Source organism: Diorhabda carinulata, chromosome 4, assembly GCF_026250575.1.
Source record: "Diorhabda carinulata isolate Delta chromosome 4, icDioCari1.1, whole genome shotgun sequence".
Classification (NCBI taxonomy): domain Eukaryota; kingdom Metazoa; phylum Arthropoda; class Insecta; order Coleoptera; family Chrysomelidae; genus Diorhabda; species Diorhabda carinulata.
In genome coordinates, this window is record NC_079463.1 from 5,611,109 (window position 1) to 5,635,520 (window position 24,412).

A 24,412-nucleotide genomic window follows, 5' to 3' on the forward strand; every position below is an offset into this window, starting at 1 on the left:
AGACCAGTAAGAATAAAGACAGGTATGAATTTAATAATAACAGCAAGTTATTTTAAATACATTCGAATGTTTAAAAAAGGAAAATATTTAGCAATCTGATAATGCAATCATAATAAGAATTGCTGAATAGACTAGAGTAAATAAATTTTCCATTTATCGAGTATTCACAAAAGGGGTTGCTGTGGATCAGCACAGAACCGAAAAACATGTAAAGAAAAACTGAAATCAGTTGACAAAGCTACTCAAGATTTTATAAGTAGGACAATTTATAGTTTATATAAGTAGAACAGGGTTGCCACATTAGAAGTAGTACAGCAAAAGGTAGCAGATTATCCAGAATACAATTATACCATTTTAGAAACATTGCGTCAAATTTTGTTAGGCAATAACCGAATCTTCAAGGATCGTTCGATGGTGACAAGATTATTCGCGTCAGATAAAAGACTACCGAAGTTCTAATAGACGAATGGGGTACAAAAAGGGCTCAGTTCACGTCTGGTACCCTGTTTAAACTACCAAACTTCCTTACAGGCAGGTACATTTTACTCGTCTATATATATTAAAAATACAGAAAGTAATATTCGGACTGATTTATCTTAATCAATGCAATTTTGTTGACTCTGTGTTCCAAGTTAATCACTTCTAATTAAAAACAAAAAGTCCCAGTGTAACTTCTTAAGAAGTATTTTTATACCCCATCCAAAGCACAGTAAAAGAAAAATGGGGTCAATTAATTATAGAAACAAATTGGAAAATTCGGAAACAACCATTGAACTGTGATTCGCCCTGAAAATAAGGGGGTAATATCAATTCAATTATCTATATAGATAAAAAATTTTAATTATAAAAATCATGTGAGTGTTAAGCATAAAAATCTAAAAAACTCGACAGTTCTATTGGGGTGTTTATTCATAAAATGAAATAATATGATTGATCTCACGCTCTAGTGAAACATTAAAATTTGTGATTGAAAGTCTTTGGAATTTAAGCTTGACGAATTTCGAAGTGAAGTTATGATTAACATGATTAAATTAAGTTAGTTCATCATGACGTGATATTTAACTGTGATAATAGTTTTAGTTTAAATGAGCTACAGGTAGCAAGCAGAAACCTTAAAAATGGTAAAGCTCCAGGACCGGGTAATATACCGCCCCAAGTATTAAAAGCAGTCATCGAAGCAAATCCGGACGGTGTATAATAAGCTAGCGGACTCTGCAGACTTCCCAGATAAATGGAAAGAAGCAAGACTGGTACTGCTACGTAAAGGGGACAAACCATTAGAAAACCCATCATCGTTCAGGCCCGTCTGTCTTTTCGATATAGAGGGAAAATTGCACAAGCACCTGATTCTAGAAAGAAAGAAAGAAATGCAGCGTTCTGGAGGTTTAACGAAATGGTAATACGGATTCGAGAAAGGTTGACAAACGTGGCAACATAAATAGTAAAACAAATATTTGAGGTTAAAACACGATTTTACATACAGACCTTGAGACAAAGATAGTGGGGCTGGCACTTAGTTATCTCACTCATGGCCACCAGTTCGGCGCTCTGATCGAACGATGGAAAAATCAAATATTCAACTTCAAATAAATTATTATGGATATGGAAAACATGAAAGAATCAAATTACACCACAACTGACACTGTATAACGCACTCGCCGATTTTGGATTGTATGCTTTATGTCAAAATTTTCATCTTTACCTTACTCATGTCCAACCCTAGATAGTAGTGCAACGTCAAGGCTGTTTCAAAAACTTAAAACCCAAATAGAAAACATGAGAACCACGCCGCTATGTAGAAATTGGTCCGAAGACATGTATGTAAGACCGTGGGCTAGACCATCTTCGAACTGGAAGATATAGAAAACCTAGCAATAGGACAAAATAATTGGAGAGAAAAAGCTGCAAAGTAAATACAGTATAAGGATTAAGCAAGCCTAAAAAAATTTAGGGGATCATATTCATGGGAAATTAGATCATTCAACTTGATAATGCATCATATAATGAGATTATTGTGACCGAATTTATGACCAAAACAGTTTAACTTGGATAGATCGATGATATTTAAAGAGAAGGCTGAATCAATTTTTAGGTTCTGTTTCAACCGGAGTACGTATAACATCTTCTGATTTAAAATATGAGTATTGTTGAATATTGGCAGTGAAGCCGGCCCTGTCTGGTAAATTCTAAAATATGGCGAAGTGGAATCCGTTTGAGGATTATTTTCATATATGTTTTGTTTACATGTTTTTTTGAACTAATTACAAGGAAGGTCTTTTTGTTTATTTGTTTTGTGTTTATGATTTCACCCCACCGATAGAAATAGTATAAGTAAATAAGAAAAACATTACAATGTTAATACCATACTTTTCAAAATAGAAATGAAACTGAAACTCTTTGTCAGATACGGGAAATTTCGTAAAAATTATCGATTTCTTATCAAATCACAGTTCAGTCAACAAAAAACAAACTTCAATTTTCAATTTAGGGAATAATAACATTGCTTCAAATAACAATCAAAAACTTTCTTTCAGGCAGTAAATTGCTTCTAATTAATTTACCTACCTTTTCAGAAGAAACACGTGATTAGCTTTAATCTCAAGACACATTCGAAAGTCACAATTGAGTGAAATCTCATTATTTACAATAAGTAGAAGCTTTAGACTATCGCGAGTTTTCGAATCTCGAGAAGTATTTTTATAGCTTGGAATTAGGATTCAATAATATACTTGAAAATTGATACATGCCTAAATTAATAAAAAATTAATTCTCACTCCCAAATTGAATAAGTTCTTCTTTCAGGAACTGAATTATTTTATTCACTTGACATGTTGAATTTGAAATATCTTTCAAGTTGAATTTTATACGGAGCCGATAATTTCTTGTGGCCTAATTTTGATACTCAGTGTGTGACTAATAAGTGAAGAGACTAGCGCTGCTACAGAACAAGTATACATGTCCAAAAGTTAAGGACTTTCGTCTGTTTAGCCTGAAGCTTACTCCTTCGAATACGATATCTACCGTGTCTGTAGACAAACCAGTGTAGCCGTGACCTTTTTTTATCGCGTCCACGTGTTTTTGAATGGTTTAAGTGTTTTCAAGATGTCCGAGAAGATGTGGAAGATGATACACGTTCAGGTTGGCCTTCCACATCAAAAACGGATGCAAATACTGAAAAAGTCGGTAAACTTATTCGATCTTACCATCGGCTAAATATTCGTCGATTGCTGAATATATAGGACTTGACAAAGATTGTCAAAGAAAGAAGTTTACATAAAAATTTTAAAATGCGTGTGTGCAAAATTGGTGCCTCAAATCCTTACAGTTGAACAAGAAGATCGCAAAAATATTTGTATTGACCCTTGAATACGATTGAAAACGAGTCAAACATATTAGAAAAGATAATAACGTGCAATCTGCATTGAAAGGAACAAAAATACGGCGCGCATCCTGAAAGAACTGTCCAGCACTGTTTCGAATAATGGAAGATTCGCATGGAGTGATGTAGGAAAAGGAAAAAATAGCAACAGTCTCGTATGTTTCACTGTCAGCTTCGTGTGTTAATGTTGGATATAAAAATAATGCTTTTTTTATTCCATCGAATCCTTTTAGCACATGTGAAGACTCAAATTTTCTAGCATATTCTTGTTTTCACTTGATAAAACTTAATCTAATAACAGTTTTCTAATTTAAGATCTTGTATCCCACTGATCAGCTGAGTTAGACCTTTTGCTGTTAATGAAAATCTTATTTTTGGCCTATTTCTAACGAAACGGATTCCTCAAAGGTAGAGTGAAATTTGATTTACCATCAAACAACTTATAGATAAAGCTGTCCGCGAAGATACCGATGCATTCTTTGGATTTATTGATATGGAGATAGTTTTTGACAAAATACCAAGTACAAAAACATGGAAAAGCTTGGAAAAAAAAGTTACGAAATGGTATCATGAGCTTTCATAAATAAAATATCAACTAAGCAATCAATAATAAAAGCCTATTTTTGTAGACTTTTCTAATAACAGAAGTAGTAAGACAAGGTGGTAACTTGAGTCAACTGCTTTTCAACATGGATGATATAATACTCAACAACTCAAAGGAAATGTACGTTGGATATAAGGATCCGCAAGTAGTAAAAATATATGAAGCATATATGCTGATTATAGCAAAAAACATCCATGATCTACGGAAAAACTTTGCATCTGGAACAATATATTCAAGCAATTCGGTATGTGAATAAATATAGAAAAGACTCTTTGTTAATTTAGAGCCTCCAGTATAAATTTTATAAAGGTTAGTGTGTATTATTTGTTTAATAATTCGGTAATTAAAATCCTTCTCTATTTGGTATTTACAACATTCTTATAGCTATAAATCTACACTTAAAGTTTTCTCCTTTGGTCTTTTAATGGACATAAAGTTTTGAATCACCCCGGTAAGTGGCTCATTTCAGTCACAGCTCTACAATAGCCTCTTATAAACACTGATAACTGCGAATGCTCGGTAGTGTCGGCACGCTTTTTTAAGATCGATTTCAATCAATCCGACGAGAGTATATTTTGTCTTGTTAATATAATATCATATAAATAACTTTCTAAATAGTGGAAAAATGTTACTTTCCATCAATATGGTACATTATGTCATATGTTGATAGAATAGTTGCTAAAATTTGAATGAATGAATCAGATTGTATTGAAAATATCAATCAAATAAGGAAGTTGTCATTGTCATTTTGAGATCGTAGAAAAACCGTTATATAAAAATGGCGTAGAAAGGCTGGAGAAGGGAATTTGGTAATATAACTAAAAACATCTACCAGATACACATGAATATTGGAGAATTATTGTTCAATTAAAATACGTTAACAAGAATTACCATAAAGAAAGCTGTGAACTGAATTTGTTGTAAAAACTTTCATTTTAAATGATTGCTAATCGGTTCTGCACAACATAAAATCAGATATAAAAACCAATTAATGTCCCAAACAGACGAAATATTTTTAGTCGTTGACCAATTATCACTAATATTATCAATGAAAACCCTTCTCGAAAAACGATGACCTTATCCTGGTGGGGGTAAAAACGAAAAGAGATTTTCTGTATATAAAGTGGAAAACTGGGCGCATCGCGTACCTATTTGGCGGAGTGACTTCAATTCGAATATTCTCCACTGTGCGTTCTGCCACAGATCGTTCTGCGCTCTTATCCACGATTTAAATACATGAAAGTTGTTCAAAGTTATTGAGTTCGCGAAAAGTGCGCGACTTGCTTCCAGAAGAAATTTGCAAAGCTTGAGCGTAAGTTCAATCTACTTTATTTTATAATAAACAAATATTTGCGAGATTTTTTCGCTTCGTATTTTATACCCACCGCTAATAATATCCCAAAAATAAAGTTTCCATACATCGAAATAAGAAAATAACTTTTCAGTAATAAATTTATCTAATCTTAAATCAGAAGAATCTTTCTTGCGCCAAAGTTTTCCTTTCGACGCTTCGTGCTTATTGGTACAAAAGAAATTTCATTGAAGAAATATATATTCGACATAACTTTAAAACATCTCTAAATTTCTTATATAAACTTGATATATCTGAGTGATTCTATCGAATTATTAAGTGCAGATATTAAAAAGTTGTGCATCAGAATCAAACATTTAGTTAATTACTTCCTTTTCTTCACTTTCTTCCTTTCTCGCTCGATACAATTTTGATTTGAATTTGAGGAGCTTAAATATTTCAAATTGTTCGTTCACACGGCAATTAAAACCCACTTTAGCCACAATTATTCAATTTAAATGCTTTACCATAAATTGATTAGAAGTAGTATAATTTCCATGTGAAATTTATTGTACAAATCCATATTGAAGTTTAATATCAAGCACTTTTAAGAATGGAAGGTGCAAAAAAATCATTTTTATATGGTATTATTCTTTAAGAAAGTCTTAATACTTATTCAGTTTAACAATATTTACACTTTGTTTATATAACAGTATTCTGAGGTAAAAATAAACTGCTTCACGATTGAATAAATTCTGTTTAATTTTTTCATGTTTCGCATAAATCCCTCAAGGGATTTCCTATTACTACTTCCATAGCTAGGAGGATGGCTACATTGCTGTATACTTTATTAAATTCTACTTTTAGACAGATCCTATCTTATGAATATCTCAATTTTTCGGTAATCTGTACACAATATTTTATAATATTATAGTAAAATATACAATATAATTCTGAAATTAAGCGTAAATTTCAAAAAATCACAGAATACGAGTTACTGCAAATAGAATGAAAGAAAAATACATTCCAGCTTCGTTAAGTCAAACCGCTATGTGCAGCGTAAAAATTTTGAGTTGTGGAAACTTGAGTTATCAAAAATTTAGTATACATATTCGTTATTTCCTGTGAATTAACATTAATATTAATAACAATCACCTTTTTTTTAAATACACCGTAGTCATTCGGCCAATCACAACAGTTTCTGCTAACCACATAATCCATTCAAAAATTTCAAAATAATACACTTTATAATAAAATTCTTGTTCATATTGTCAAGAGAAGGACGAAAGGGTGTGTTATAAACCAAAAATAATGGTGTCCGTTATTTATTTACTTCATACGAGCGCATACGATGAGTGTGTACTTGCAAGTACCTGATATGTTCAATATTCTTTAACTGTGATTGATTTTTTCGGTGTTTATGATTGTAGTTTAGTCCAAGTGAACCATCTGAAACGTAAATACGTGTTGTGATATATACTTTTAGTACCAAGACATCTTTTTGTAGTTTGTTCTCGCAAAATCAGACTTGTAAGTTTGAAAATATGTAAAATTAAGGAACTACCGGTGGAATCTCGAGTACATCTACGAAACGAAACCTCTTTTAAGACGTCTAAATAAGGTTAGAGAGGATTGAAGACTATAAAAATTAAATGGAGAGTCAGAGAGAATTTTATGGAATGATGTCAAAGTTTGAGGTTTTTGGGTTTAAGAAGAGTTTGGGTGCAAGTCAAAAGGAAACAGATGTTAGATCCATGTGTAATGCCGACTGTGAAACACGACTCGGTGTTAAAAATTGATGGGATTGGTGGTCAGCACCTGATAGGTAGGAAATTTATCTTTACAATCATTCCTCGAAGCTATGCGAATAGTACGCGCGAACTTCTGACATCATAATGGCTTCTATTGTTACTTAACATCTCATTTAAGTCATCTAAGTTAAGGGCTTTAGTTTTGTATACAAAGCTTTTGACATTTCCATAAAAATGGGCTCTGATCAGGAGATCGTACTGACCATTCTATCGATTCGCGTCTCCCTATCCACCGATTGGAAACATTTGGTTCAAGTACTGCCAGCTTCAAAGCTTCCACTTTATTATTTTGCAGCAGCTCTAAATATTTTTCTGCATTCAAATTGCCATTAATGTAAAAGGAATCGAACGATATGATTTCCAAAAAATCCTGCCAAACTTTTTCAGAATAATGCTTATGTTGTTTTATTACCATAAAATGTAAATGTGCTCTCATGAGAAAACAAAAACATTTGATTGGATTGAATTGTTATCTAAAATTTCCAGAAAAATACGTTGTCCTATCGAAATTGTCTTAATTCTACTGTTTTTCCTTAATAATCAAAAAATTCATATGTGACTAACGTGGAACAGTGGGGCTGCTTTTCGACCAAAAGTATGAGGATTTTCTAGGGATATAGACGGTAAATTTGGAAATTTTCTTGAAATAACTTCCTTAAACGAAATTCAAACGACAATAGCACTGACACTGATGACTATTACCATACAAGTAGGCATCAAGTTACTAGTGCTATAAGTTTTTAACTACAATCATTTATACGTTTTATTTCACGTGAATAGTCATCTGTGGAAAGGTTCTAAATCCACACGTTTCGTTTTTACAAGTGAAAATAGTAATATGAAAATGATACTGGTTGGAAATTTCCTTCTATAACTTCAGATTTTTCAGAGGATTATGATTTGAATGATGGAATTCGTATACACCAATCACTTGTATGTACTTTTGAGGATGTAGAAATTATCACCAGACAAAATGTTTTCAACTAAAAATCTCAATGATACTCTATAAAACGGTTCAGAGATTAAAAGCTTAGTCAAACAAATGTTGTAAACGCAAAGCATTCACATCGTGTAATCAAGATGTCAAACAAATTTTCAACGAATCCGGAAAATGTGGTTCAGACGTAGGACTATTAGTTTTATACGCTACATCACGTTTATATAGAAAGAGTAAATGGGTACATGAAATTAGCAATATCACCATTTATGTCGTGAACGTTCAAGTTATTTCAATATTAATTCCACCCAAAAAATGGAATAAAATGTTTTTATGAAGTTTTCCATTAGAAAAATGTGAATATAAATAAAAAGCAATACACTCAATACCTTCTTATTTGTTCTATTCAAATAATCTACAATGATTTCTCAAAAATATAAATTCACAATACTCTGATGACCTTCAAAGTACCATTAACGTGTTTTAACTAATCTTTATTGAAAAAGTAAAGGATTTAGGTATGAAACGACAAAAATTTATTTACTACTGAACTGGATCTACACAGCGCGGAAACAAATTAATCATTTTGCCAAAAATTTATTCACTTTGCTCTGTTTGTTTTTGTGAATGAATCTGCGGCATAATTTTGATTTCAATTTTTATGTATTTAAACACCTCGATCCCTTTTCGAACTTGAAATATTTAATGTTGAAATAGACCGAAATCTCCATATTGAATTATTAGTTATTCTCAAACCGATTTCAAAAGAAATAGTTCAAACGTGCTCGCTGTCTGCATACGTTTGAGGCATATTTCATTCCAAAATTTCATAGAATCTAAATACAATATGAAAAACAGATGATCCCAAAAGACCACAATGTGTAGTGGTTCCGAATTCACAATAATTTATAGAATACAACTTGATGAATTCTATAATATAAACATTGAAACACATTCCATGACATGTAAGTTGTTTTTCTTGACTTTGATTCGTTGTGTGCTTATTTAACTGTGAGTAAATCTGTAATCTAATGAATAATTACAAATTCCAGTATGAATGTTGTAAACGAACCGAGTGAAACAACAAATGAATATAGAAAGTTACTTTATATCGAGTTATTTTTCCTAAAAACAATGATGAATTTCGAAATGTTTTTGTAAATACTATTTACGAACTAATTCATTAAAATGTATTAGATTCAAAATTTACATTTATTCCAAGTACCAATCCAATCTCATATCAAATCTCTGAAAATGTCGTTGCTCAAGGAATGTCGAATTGAATCGAAACTTTGAGTTATGAAAAAAAGAAAAATTACGAGAATGAAACAATAAAAACTGATAATGACTGAGTTTATTAAAAAGATATTTTTTTGGCGGATTACAGGAAGTTTCATAATTTCACACCCACTTTGAGTGAAGAAACGTTACACCATTCCATATTCATACTAAAAATGATAATTAAACTAGAAACGAATATCCGGAAACCAAGATTATAGTGTTAAACGATGAAATATGATCTTAATTAATTCTCAGCTGGAGAGATAACCCTTTTCTCTTCTTAATAAGTTTAAACACTAGAACAATCGAATTATTTCAGGAATTCAAAGTTTGAATTAATTTTGAAATAGATTGAATTCTTCACATTAAGTTATTAGATGTACCGAAATCGAGTTGTTTGCACGTGGAGGCATATATAACTCGAATACATCATAATGTTTGGTCCATCTGAACCGTTTTTGGAGCGTTTGAATGATATTTTCTGCGCAATTTCCACCTATGCACGGTTCAGGGAACAATACTCGTTATCAATCAAGTATCGAAAAGACTGTCCCGGAAACAGTTCACAAACGATATATAAGTCGGTTGGAACACAAATCAGAAGCATGTGTATGACGGTAACTGTCCGGTTTGAACACGTAATGTCTATTGCGCAGCATCGGCACAGTACCAAGGGTGATTTTTTGATGTGTTGGAACTAACCTATAAGGTTTATTCCAACCTGCTAGTCTGGACTGTTCTTGGAATCGTTTAAATGATATTTTCTGCACAATCTCCGACTATCACGGTTCTGGTAACAGTACTTGCTATCAACCAAATATCGAAAAGACCTAATGGGTTGGAGGAAACCTAAAGAACACGATAGATATACGATCCGAAAAGACCACAATGTGTAGTGATTTCCAATAAGAAAACCTGATAAAATACGACTTGACGAATGGAATGAATTCTATAATACAAAACATTGAAAATAATTCCATAAATTTTTACGCTTCTTTATTTACATTTTTTTTATTTGCTTCATTGTGTGTTGTGGGTAAATCCGCAATCTTGCGACACAAAACTGATAAGTTTTAGTTGATTTTGATACACCAAGGAAGAGATAGAAAATGACAATCTCCATACGACTATAAAATTTTTAAACGAGCCGAAAGAAACAGCAAATCAGTCTAAAAATTTAATTTCTACCGAATTTTGTACGTTTTCCTGCAAACACTGATAAGCTGCAAACGTTTTTGCAGCTTTTAGTTTCCCATAAATTGAATTGAAATCGCTTTCGGTTAATTTCAACTCGACATATCAAAATCAACTCTCAGTTTCGTCAAATTTAACTTAAACTGGATACATCGTGGCCTTTTTCTTACTGTTAATTTGTACGAAATGGGACTTTTTCTGGGTGTTGGTATAATGATATGAGAATTTATTTTTTTATGTGAATGAATATACGTATATTATCTATATGATGTTCGGATCAATCAGAAATGAAGTAAAAAAAATTGATGCCACACTACGCTCAAAAATATTCACTATCAAACCGTTAATCTGGGTTAGCAAATCAAAGGATCTTATGAGAATATGAAAATTTATAATTTAGACTTCTGATGCGTACTTGGCCACGCTTTAAAGTTGCTTGTCGACAGAGAATTAGTGGTTTACATACTTCACAAGCACGTAGTCAAAATCATGTCGTTTTTTCATTCACTATAACGGGTGACTTCGGTTTTAGTTGAGATTTTCAACCAATAATACTGTATTAGTATTAGTCAACTTTCGATCTAAGTGGATTCCAATACGTCTCATATAATTTTGATTATTAAGCAAAACCATTGGATACCAATATTTCTTTGTGTGGCCACCTGGGTCACTCAATCTTATTCCCGTAGATTTTTCTCTGTGAGAAAATTAAGAAAAATTGTGTCTGCATTAACCAACTAAACAAATAAGAAGACTTATCTATCTACCATCATCTTTGCCTGAGTCAGATGATGAAAGGGACACAGATTGAAAAAATCCTGTAAGAAAATATTTCGTTGATTCAATTCAAAAATGATTACTGAAATTAAGTTTATGTTTCTTGACGAATCATTTTGATTCTGAGAATATTAGTTTCAACATTCGACATTTCGACCTATTTTGGTTTAAATCAAAATAATTTTATCACGCATTTTTTGAATCTAAGAGACGATTTATCAAGAAAAACATATAAAAAGGTCTAAGACTAACAATTTTTAGGTTTTTCCTTGTTGCCCCTTCTCAAATCCTTTTTTATAATAAGAAAATCTAAAAATCTAGCTTCTAATTCAAAAAATATATTGATGACGTGGTGTACGTTTTAAAAATTTGGTGCATTGCTTTCTAATAATCCTAAAAATTTATTTATTTCTCGAAATCGAATCGCCCGTCGTCTTATACCATCTTATTCGCAGCTTTACATTAACCGTGTCTTGGTTTTTCCATCGTTGTTTTGAGATACGTATTGATTGAAATCCTGCTCCTGAAACTGTTTCGAATTCTTCGTAAATTTTTGTTTCATTTAATTATTTCCAGCAATAGTACATACGGAGCGGCAATACTGCACTTGTTATCATTGTTATATTTTTGAAAACAATATTTTTTCGTTTTTTTCATCAAATTTCAGACTCTCTCATATATTACTGAAACGAATCCAAGCTGCTAATATGTATGATTGGCAAATTTAAATTTCTAAGTTTCTATTTTTAAGTTTAACATTGTACAGATTTGATAGATGTTAAAAACTTCCTACTACATCTATTATTTCTAAATTTTGAATAGATCCGATGATGACGCAGCCTCATTTGAAAATATGAGTCAAATTTAACAGTATTTATTAAATATGGATTACATTTTCCGTAAGAATGAGTTAGGATGCTCTATAGAGTTACGTTACCAGAATAACGATTGCTAAATGTTGGCCAATTTATTCAACTAATGGATTTGGACTGTTAATCACAATTACCTGCTTTTAATAATGATTTGAGCTATCAAAAATGTTATTAATAATAATTAAAATCCTATTTCACTCGTATTTGTACTTAATTGTCCCTAAATCATCATTTTACATTTTCTATATAGCGCCAAATATTCAAGTACTATGAGTATAATAACCCCTAGGGTACTGTTGAAAATCCAATGAAATGAATAAATATATGAGATATCAAAGAGGTTATATATCTCATAAAAAGAGATAAAAACTGTATCTAATGTAAGTTTCAAGATTTGCAGCACTGTGAAGCGACGAGCACATTCGAAAAACAATTGGGCGAAGAGCCAAAAAGTCGCTGAAAAAGGCACCTGATCGGTTAGAGGACATATATTATTGGAAAAGGTCAGTCAGTCATTCACTTGACTAGGCAACTATGTTTTGATTTTTTAAGTATCGGTATAGTTGCTTAGCTTATTAATATTATATATCAATTATCAAATGAAAGCTTGAGCTTTCTAGTTTTAGAAAAAAAATGGTTGCCTAGCCTCTGACTGTTAGAAATTTTGGCAGCCCACTTTGAAGATTTGCCCCGCTATAAGATACTCCATAAGAACTTTATACCTTAATCTATGATACTCCCATTAAATTTCATTAACTCATTTTTTATATTTGAAATATTTAATAAATAAATAATGTAATTAATTGTTTTCTCAATCAATTTTTTTAATTAGCACGTACATAATCGAAACATAGAAAATAATTTAAATATAAACCGTTAACATTAAATTAAGCAATTTATTTATTAAAACTATAATATAAACTGTTACAATTGTACCGTATATTTATCAATTAACATAAACATTACCTCTGATTCAGATTCTGAATCCTCTTCTTGATCTACATCACTTAAATCAGCTTTTTGCTCTTCATCGCTCAATTCGAGTTACGTCTGTTCTATTCGAACTGGCTCAGTTTCTAGCTGTTCTAAATTAATTAATTTAGCGTCAGGCTGCATCAGTCAGAGGCTAGGTAACCATTTGTTTTTGCTAAAACTAGAAAGTTCAAGCTTTCATTTCATATAAAAATCATGTTTTAACTAATAAGCTAAGCAACTATACCAACATTTGAAAAATTAAAAAACGGTTGCCTAGTCAAGTGACTGACTGGGGACTATAACTCCTAACGCCTTTTTGAACGTCTGGCAGACTAAATGCTGCACATAACTGGGAAGACGCCCTTGCACATTGATCAAGGTAGTGCTTGAATTCGTTGTACCTATTATCCATTCTTGACTATAGAAGAGTAGCTTCTGCGAACTTGGTAAGCAGTCTGCGGTAAATTTAGGTTGGTTTTAAGTGTGCTGAACAAGTCGCATGATGTAGTTTTCCTACTCTAGGTATCCCCAGCTAACAATTAAAAATTCCCAAACAAACATACACACACAAATACCCTTCTCCACATTCAGTCTATAAAAGCTCTTCACATTTTATCGAGTCTCGAGTTAGATGGATAAAAACCATCAAAGGAACCTATCTAATTGTAAATTACACTAGTACAGACGTTGAAATGTAACTATTTCAATTGAAGATTTTATCCAATGAACTATATAACTACAGCAATAATATGAATAAATTCTCATATCTTGTAAATTATTTTCTATCAAATTACGAAAAATATGTCGTAAAATTTAATTGTGATTGATTTTCGAGACACAAACATCTCCTGCTATATTCTATTAACCATATTATCCATCTTGATAAAGAAACAATATCACTTAACTCTACATAAGTTTCAGTTGATTCTTGTTCCGTGGCTTTTTCTTTTCACATATAATCGGTTTATTTGAATCGAGTCGGTATTTGCCATTAAAATAATGTATATTTCAATGATAGATGTAAAATCGATATTCCTCCAATTCGTTCAAACTTATAACCGAATAGTTATGACAGCAAGTGTGGCACCTGTTAATTAATTGAATATGTGTATGTATTAGTCCTTTGTTTTCAATAGGCACTACTCCCGAATGGGGAATAAGTTAAATAAATTGTTTTACGTCATAAAACGAATTGATAAAACAATAAAGTAGTTTACGCGTATTCCACTTCAAGAGTCTTTTATTGTTTATTTTAATTATTGAAAGTAAAATTAGGATCTACACGTAAACGTGAAAAAGTAAATATAATGTCTATTGATTATTTGTGGAAACGAGATGGTAGTTTAATTCACCATAAATGGTTAGGTTAAGTTAGGTTAAGGACACTACTGATGACTATTTACAGTATGTAAATGGTGGCTGATTGGTACGTTAAATAATCGCCAGTTGAAAAGTTGTACAAAGTACTGCAACTTCACATCAACCTTTTCTGCGTTGACGAGCGGTTTTTAATAACCATTAAGTAAGGTCTTTTATAAATATTGATTTAATCGTCAGTAGGATACTACATTTATAATAAGCTATTTTAATAGCTTATTATAAATGAAATATATAGTTTCCAAAACTTTGTTGGATGTAAATAGATTTAAACCGATATATTTGGCAGTTCTAGTTATAAATAAACAAATATTTGTATTGTATCTGATAAAAAAACAAGTTTAAATAGTCACAAATCAAATTTTATTCACTGTAAGAAAACAATATCGTAAAGAAAATAGTTTTTCTACTTCCAGTTCGGTCCAATTTCTAATATTTCTTAGCCGCCACAGCTTTTTGCGACTATCCTCTAGCCCTCAAACTTTTCTTGAATCATCACATTTTTGGGTAAGTATTTACAAAATACTCACTCACCAAAAACTCACTGTCTTTTTCATCTTCGGATGATGACGCAGATGAGAATTCAACTGCTACTGTCTTATTAATCTAAGCTATAGATTGGAAGTGTTTGATTTTGTATAACTCTTTTTTTTCTTTTTGTAAAGTTTTCGTTTTAGCTTTAGCGGCAAAAACCTTATCATCACTACTCATTCATGAACTCATGCGATCTTCTCTTTGAGACATGAGAAAGTCTTTATCTTCTTGTGATACTTCAGTCATATCCATTACATTTTGGCGGTAAATGTAAAATAATTCGACCAGATCACCTTTCCACATCTCGCGCTTCAACTTAGCCTTATCCGTGTTTCTTTATTTTTCTTTGCCGAGATTTTGATATTCTTTGTACAATTTCTGTATACTAATACGAATGTTTCCTTCAGTTTTAACAAGTATACATATTTGCTTTCTTCCAAACTACTTGAAGTTTAGTACTGGTGGATTTAGCCGCTTCAGAAAGTGTTTCGTTCAGTTCCTTATGATGGTGAATGAATACTAAGAGTACTTGTTCCTTTGAAGGAAGCCGAGCTCCTAAAAACTCACTACTAGGCACTTTTTCTAACAGCCAAACTCCTCTTTTAGTTGCCATTTTATATATTAATTACCTGAAACACAAGAAAGCAAAGTCCGTTAGAACTTAGTGTTTCCTATATAACTCAAAATTAGAAATACGCAAACCAGGTAAAAAACTGTTCATGTTCAAAGTGTGCAACCTCTAAATGTTGTCCGATCGTCCTGAAACTCGAGAGAGTTAACTTTGCATCACTTGGACGCAGGGCAAGAGCAAAGTCATTTGAAATTCAAACTTTTGGAAATTTGAAACCCCCTAACCAGCACTCTCGAATGCTCCATACTCAACAACGGAATGATGTTAACCGCATCTGAGCTGTGAGGTTTCCATTAGTGAGAGGTGATTTCCATTTGTTGCATCCCTTCAATCCTCGCTCTTATCTCTTCATCGCACGTTATGTCATTGCTAAGTTTGCTACCTAAATATTTGAAATGTGATATCAGTTAAACGTTGGGTCCGTTGATTGTAAATATGGCAGATTCATCTGCGTATCTTACGTTGTTTATAATTTCGCCACCTATATTCACTACTCTTGTCCTGTCATGTAAAGATTCGTGAAATATCTTCTCTTAATGAAGGGTTAAATAACAAGGGTGATAGAACACATCTCTGTCTAACGTTATCATCTAGCCTAACTACTGCTGTTTGATTATGATATGTGTTTGACTTGATTAAACGCTTTTTCGAAGTCAATAAAACATTTATAGATTTTTTTTTATGCACAACACGTTTGTAGTAGTTCAAAAGAGTTTAGCGTGTGCCTAGTCTGCTACGAAATCCAAATTGTTCTTTGCCAATATTGTGTCCACATTTGACATGAATTCTATTGAGTAGTATCTTTAAGACTATTGTTAACGTATGACTAATTAGGTTAATTGATCACCTATGAGCATTGTTTTTATTTGAGTAAGATTTCTGCCAGTTGTTAGAAGTTTCCCAATTTGGTAAATTGCATCGAGTCCAGTTTTTCTCACTTTTGGTTGCTTTTTCATCTTCGGAAATGCTTGGACGTGATCTTCCTTTGTTGAAAGTGCCTTTCCAGCATCGTTATGCAGCACTGTGGTGTTTCTCCTTTTATGTATGCCAGAATGTTCTTTTAGCTTTCTACGTAAATTGAAGTCAAGTATGGTCTGAAGATGTATACTCTTGAATACATTATGATTATTGTTTTCATAGTTTTGTCCCTCTCCCATGGAATATGATATGTCCTGTTCAATTAATTTTTTCCTTTCGGCTTGACAAACTGTTGAACTTTTTTATGTCTTATCGGAGATTTGATGTCTCTCGTCAATTTACCATGACACATTTGTTTTCAAGGGGATATGATATAGTTGTATGTACATTACCATTTATTTCCTGGATCTTGTACTCGTGAGGTCTTCGTTTTCACTTTTAGTACCGAGTAGAGCAAATTATGATCAGAGTTTACATCTGCTCTAGGATTTGTTTCCCTTGATCTATTAGAGTCAGTGAGAATCGTCGATTGATCAAGATTTATAGAAAACTGTACTAAGTATTTGTGATTAAAGCAGAATTGAATAAATCGTTTTCCTCAGTCGTGACGTACTCCTAGGTTGTACTGTCCACTGACACGGAATCGGTCACATAAAATTGCTATCGTTCAATTACCTCAAAATGTTTGTTTCTCGTGAGTCAGTTGAAATAATATAGAACATATTTCTTCTCTAAATTGTCGGTTGTAATTGAAAAATATAATAATTTCTTTGATATCCTAGTGGAAGCTAAACATTAAATAGATATGTGAATTATTAAGGAGTGTATTTGATGTACAAACAAACACAATCGCAATATGTGGAATCGAACTGATTCGAGAAACACAGTTTTCAGTAAACAATTTTCATTATAATTTGTTAAACTGAATAGTAATCAAACTGTATAAATAAAAGAGTAGATGAATAATTCATGACATTTTTCACTCAACTTTCGCTCTGTTTGTTGTTACTTTTGAAATTTAAACGCGTTTTTTGCAATGTAGAATTAATCTAATCAGAAAATAAAGTATAAATAGTTTTTTTATCATATTTTATCGCGCTTCAGAGTCCTGTGGCTGTTAGCTTATGGTAACAAAATTTATTCACTCGTCTTAGAAACCGAGATCTGTATTATACTTCCCTCAACTTTTTCTTGTATTATAAATATGAATGATTCAAGTATCTTCACATGACAAATATGTTGTTTAGTGGATTTTTCGTGACTATAATCATTGGTAGAACCAACATTTATTTTTTATTTAAATGTAAAATGATAAACTTTGTTTACTAAACGTTCATGTTAGTTGAAAGATTAGGAATTTTCATTTGGAAGCTTGAACTAAATTTTCATATTAATGAACGGAAAGTCTTATGAAATGAGCAGAGATGGAGATTATTGGCAATTTTCATTTTAGAGGTTATAACATCGAGAGACTATTCTAAAATGTCGCAAAAGATTAAAAACAAACAGTGATGCTCTAAGTTAAAAACTGACTGGAGCTTTGAAGCTTTACATTCGGTATTATGAGCTTTATATCAATTGATATGACTTTGAACACAATATTAGACAAATTTTTCTTAATGACACAAATATGTTGCACAAAATTTTACTTTTATCATCTCTATAAAAAATGTAATTTCGTAATAAATAATTTCAAGAAGTAGAGATACTATTTAACTATAGAGTCGCGCAAATTAATAGTAGTTTCACTAATTTTTCCTGAACATGTTCTATAAAAAGTATCAATTGCTAGTCTCGGGAATTTAACAATATTATGTAAATATTACTACTAATACAGACAACTGTCTTGTGGTGGCAAATTAAAGGAAGAAAATTACCAGATTTAGATTTAAAAAAGGCGAGAAACTGAAAAAGGCTAGAAAGTCAAAAATGAACACAAAAGCTTTGAGCAACTACAAGACTATGGAAGGTTTTCAGTAACTAACCAATCATGAATAGCATTGGGCAAAATTTTGAAACATTATATTGAAAACAGCGCGAGTGGTTCAATGATTAGAGTAGGAATAAAAATTTGAGCAGAGGAATTCTACTTTCTCATAAATAAAACAAAATGTAAGACTCTCCAAAAACAAGAAGTTTCAAGCTGGTCTATGTCTCCTTCAACCGAAAGAGAAAAAACAGAAATTCTAGACGTGATGAATTACAGCGATAGACTTCGAAGTCATGAAGAATCATTTTTTGAAGACCTTCAATTACTAAAAGCAAAATTGCTGCAAAATTTAATGGAAGAAGAAGCGTGAGAGATGCTCCAAAATCTGGATGATATTTTGCTGTCACTGGAAGACAACCCTCGCGCAACTACAACACAAATTACCTTACATTATGTTATTTTTGTGTCCTAAGCACTACTCCTTCGAAGGACACCTAAGGCATTTGATAAAATAGGCAGGACATCTGCAGAGTAGATGCTTGCTCGCAGATGTTGCATTTTGAAGATGATATTTGACAGAAGAATGAACTGTTAAAAGTTTATAAAGATAAAAAACTTCACCTATACAAAGCTCAACTTGTTCACGGATTCTTAGGAGTGGAACCATATAGAGGTTTTTTAATTTTAATGACTGAATGTAATGAAATTCCAAATTTTCTTAATAGCGCAATATTTTCATACGAGGAAACGTTTTGTTTATGTAATACAGTAAATTTACAAAATTGTCGCTACTAGGCTCGACAAAAACAAAACAAAAAACACACCCAGAGCCTTAAAGAAATTGATGATTGGTAAGAATCGTCAGGAAAAGATTCATTGGTCCTTATTTCTTTTCCTGGAATTTAATAACTGAGCGATCTTTGAAACATCTTCGTATTGAAGTTCTTCTTGACTTGATTGCAGCATTTCCAAGTCCAAATGATCGGGAAAACCTGGATCCCAGTATTTAGTTCTTGCAAGATTATACACCACTATCACATTATGGTGCTAATGTTCTTCGAAAGTCTCTGGATAACCAGTTTAAAGTGAGGTGGATTGAAAGACGTAAATCAATGGAATGATCACCTATGTCCCTAGATCTTACACTCCTTGATTTTGAATTAGATATGAAATATCTTGTATAACTCCGAAAATGATCTGTAATTTAAAAGTTATTACTAAAATAAAGTTTATTTCTAATCACATATTGAAGATGTCATAAGTTGGATCAATTTAATGCTTATTTTTGATTTATGTTTAATAAACTGTCGTATTTTTGAATTTTGCATTGTAGATTTTGTGGATTATTTTTTCATAACCCTATATATTATTGTTTTACTCTCTACCTAGCGGCGCAAAAAACACCCTACGACGCTTTCTCAATTTCAACAAAATACCACATTTAAGTTTCCTACAATATTTTATTTTTTCTACCTTGGAGCTAATTTGTGAATTTATTTTAAGTATTTGAACGGATGCAATTTGTTTTTCTTTTTTGTAGTTCCTTTTTGTATGGAACCAAGATCATCCTCAATTTTCATTCTGTAATCATACTTAACCTAACTTAACCTATTAGCTTATATACATTCATCAAATTTACGCAGAATTTTTGTAATAAAAAAAGAAATTATGAATCTACTTATTTCTAGCGAAATTATTTATTTTTTAACATCTTAGTTATCAAAAGTGGCTATAAAATTTTATGAGTTGCAGCGTAAACGCTTGTTGTTTAGATTAAACATAAGATGAGACATTTATTGATCATTTTATAACCTCATTTACTAGAAATTGTTGTCTAAAGAATATATCTTCCATAACTCTATAAATTTTCATCTATATTAAACAAATGTAGGAATAATAATATATTCTCAAGTAACTGGTAATTTGGTCCATGATTCACGGAAGCAAATTCATCAAGTGAACAGTGACTTTTATCTTATGTTGAATACCATATTTTATCTACGACTATGCAAATGAATAAGGAGCTAGATACTATGTAGTACCCCGGGTTCGGGGCAGCCAAAATAAAAAAATAACACTTAATTATACGTCGGATTACGGTTAAAGAGATGAAAAAGTTATAGGTAAATAAAAAGAAGGCATTTGTCATATACTGACTGAAGAACTATGGCTATGGCCGAATTTGAGCAACTAGAATGTACTTTTCCATTTTAAATTCAATTAAAACTTACGGGAAAGTTCAAAACTTAAAATATATTATTTCTATAACAATCAAAAAAACGGATTTCATACTAAAAATTGTATTCTCTCCCATTTGAGACTGAAAAAAATTGAAATAAATTTTATAACATTTTTGTTCTATATATAAACTATACCGATTAACATTTCCCGATAAGCGAGTGATCAGAATTTTTTCCGACAAAATAATAATATTCCTGACTACGTACCAACTCAATTTGTTTTAAAAACGTGGTTTGATTAAACAGCTTCCTATAGACGAACAAATACTGAAAAGATTGCATATATTCAATTTGCATTCACCTATTAATTTTCACGAAATTGGAAATGTTACGTAGAATTTATAAACAGTCAGTTTTCAATGGAAAATTAGCAATTAAATACCTCCAAACAAATTTCCAATGTAATAATCTATTTTTAGAATTAAAAATTTATTTATTCATCTACGGAGAAATATCAATTCCGTTATAGTGAAAAGGTGGGTAACCTCCCGCCAGATTCTGTCCATGTGAGAGGGTTGGTGCATGAAACATAAATTTTTAACCAGCCAATATAATTTGGTTCACCCGAAACAAATATATCAGACTATTTAATCATAATTAATTATTAAAATCGTACGTTCAATAAATATAACCATAAGTCTAATTCTCAGAACACCAGATTACGGACAAGGGAAACTACTCAAAGCTGTTGTTTTACTTAACTAATAATATATACGCCGAACCTTTGCGGGAGTTTTATAAAAAACTTCCTGCTGAAGACTTTTCGAATTTGTTTGATAATGCTATGTAGATTTACTCCTCATTTTGCTCAAACTATAGTTGTGAAGAGCTCTATACTTGAAAACAAAGTTTCTAAAATCGAAATAAAGAACTTCAACAACTGACTCTCGTTTGGAAGGCACCTTGCGTTTAAGCACTACACAAACCGATTATGACCAAAAGTGACATCCAATAAAATTTGTTTTTCCGTTTCATTGCAATTTTTGATAAATGTTACAAGATATAAAAAGTAGTATACAATTAACTATGTTTTCGTATTTTCATGAAAAAAATACACCATTTTTGAACTTGGACCCTTATTCGAAAAGTAAAACATAATCTGACCGCCGCTACATACTGTAATTGTTAAGTAATGTACGAGGATGGTCTCAGAAGTGCAAGGACTGACTTAGAGATGGCGGTAGTAGCTTGAAAAATACTGTTTTCGAAAGTACACCATCTATACAGCATATGTTTCAAGTTGTAAGACGCCATGTTGTTTAGTTTTTGTTTGGCAGCCATCAATAGTAAACGTTTTCATTGAATTTGTAAACATGAAAAAAATTTGTCATCGTTATGTTATACAATAATTTTATTTGGAAGGCCTTAACACAACCAATATAAAAGTTGAACTAGATTCTACTCTGGTTGAGAGTGTTTCTTCGTTACCAACAGTAAAACATTGGGTAGCATAGTCTAAACGAGGTCGTACGATCTGCAAAGTCCTGCATCGCAGTGATCCACCAAATTATGTGACGACTCCAAAGATGTTGTAGAAAATCCACAAAGTGGTACCTACTGGATGATCGTCGACTGAAAGTTCACGAGCTAACAGACATAGTAAACATATCAAAAAGTACGGTACATCACATAATTGGGAGATGATAAAGCTGTGCAGAAGATGGGTGCCGCGTTTGCTCAAAAGAAAACAGTGTCATGAAGATGTTTCCGAAACAAAAGAACGATCAAAACAATGAACTGAAAAGAGAAAACCAGGTCCAAAGAAGGGAAAGACGGTTCCATCTGCAGACGTAGGTTTTTTGGAATGCGCGTAGGAAAATTTTGCAAAAGAAAAAACTGTCAACGGCGAGTATTATGTGTTGTAGTATTTGGATAAGAAGCAAAAATTGTGTCAAATAAAAATCGATGACGTCAAACATCTAGAATTTGTAACATTTATTAAATTGCCTGACAGCAAAACGAAAAAATCAAGATTTGTCACTATAACTGATGAAATTTTTAAACAATCTAGTGATCTTAGGCCATCAAACGTAGATGACCGCCGATATTTACTTAATTATCAACAAGGAAAATTTATGGGATAAGTAGTACCATATCTGGTAATGTACCAATAGTAATTTACAAAATTTGAGTAATATACGGGACACTGTTTCCGAAGATTACCCGAGAAGACCCTTAAGAGACTACGGCTTCGGTGGCCTCTCAGGCGTAATGGGAACAACCAGGAAATCTGCAATCTGTGCAAAAAATATCACAAAATCGTTAAACACACTACTCTCCTTTTTGAAATTGCTCAATTACTATAAGTGATAAAAACACTCCCAACTCGTGTGTTGAATGTCAATTTCCGCGCTTGTTATGTATAATATTAAAACATGGTATTAATGTGTGAAAAAAAAAGCGTAGATGAATATATTAATACCATAACGTATGAGAATTTTATATAGAGTGAGGTAGGATCAAAGAGATATAATTTTAAACGCCCCCATTTTCTTTTATTACTACGATCCACTCCACATTTTTTTCATGAAACATCCAATAGAAAATTTTGCAGTTACAAATTCATATGAGATTAACGAAAATTTGGAGTAGTTATTTCCCATAAATTATTCAAGCTTATCCTTATCAATTAATAACAGCGACAATGCCATAAGGGAAAATCGTCATTCGAAAACCAAAGCTTTCATCTGTTATGACTCCAAATATGATTTTTATTCTGATCTAAATGGGTATATTCTATCGCCACCGTTATAATATTATTTGAGATATCGTTTGATATTTCAATCAATCTCATTTGAATATAGTATTTAGAATGAAAATAAATCGAAATTTTTAGAGTGCTTTTTGGCTTTTTCAAGTAAACATGGGCCGGAGAGAAGATCACATACTCTGCCTTTTCATGCATTGTGCTAGAAAAAGATGTGAAAACGCGCGTATTTCTTAAAATAACTGATGAATAGTAAACTTCACAAGAAGTGAACCATTGGAACAAAACGTTTGTAATTAATTTTATGTGGCATAAGGTCAAAGGATCCTTAATCTCTTTAGTTTATTTAGTATAGTTAATTAATGTAAATAATAAATAGTTAAATAAGTCAATACTCTTTCCTGTTATACGAGGACAGTCCCAAAAGTATCTGGATCAACGAAGTGAACGCAAAAATTTTGGAAAGGAATATATTTATTTATTCCATTAGCTCCATATACTTTTCCCAGCGACGCGCACAAAAATCGATGTTAATTGAAATACAAATTTCAATTAATTAATTTTGGCTATAGCAATAAATGATGTGTTAGCTGGTCCATTGTCTGGATGAAACAACACTTTCTTCTTAGCCAAATGCGGCCGTTTTTGCTTGATTACTTTGCTCAACCGTTGCAATAACTTCGCACAATACTCGCCGTTGATAGTTTTTCCTTTTTGAACATAGTCAATAAACATTTTTCCACACACATCCCAAAAAACTGACGCCTCGACCTTGCCTGCAGACAGAACGGTCTTTGCCTTCTTTGGATCCGGTTCTAACCTTTCACTCTATTGTTTTCATGGTTCATTTGTTTCACTGAGTCAGGTCAGGAACTTTTGGGATAAATCCTCGTTAAAAGTATAATAGAAATAAAAGAGCAATAAACAGGATGGCTGTTGCATATGGTGGACAGC

General features: G+C 32.0%; 1 protein-coding gene across 2 annotated transcripts in view; it reads left to right on the top strand.

Annotated features, from left to right (window-relative positions):
- Positions 1 to 5,127: 5,127 nt before the first annotated feature.
- Positions 5,128 to 24,412, top strand: part of LOC130893429 (prothoracicostatic peptide) — a 51,259-nt gene continuing 31,974 nt past the window's right edge. The window contains exon 1 of one of the 2 annotated variants that reach the window (XM_057799532.1): positions 5,128 to 5,295. The gene's annotated coding sequence lies outside the window, so the exon portion shown is untranslated. The remainder of the gene's footprint in view (positions 5,296 to 24,412) is intronic. The other variant, XM_057799531.1, reaches the window with a different exon arrangement.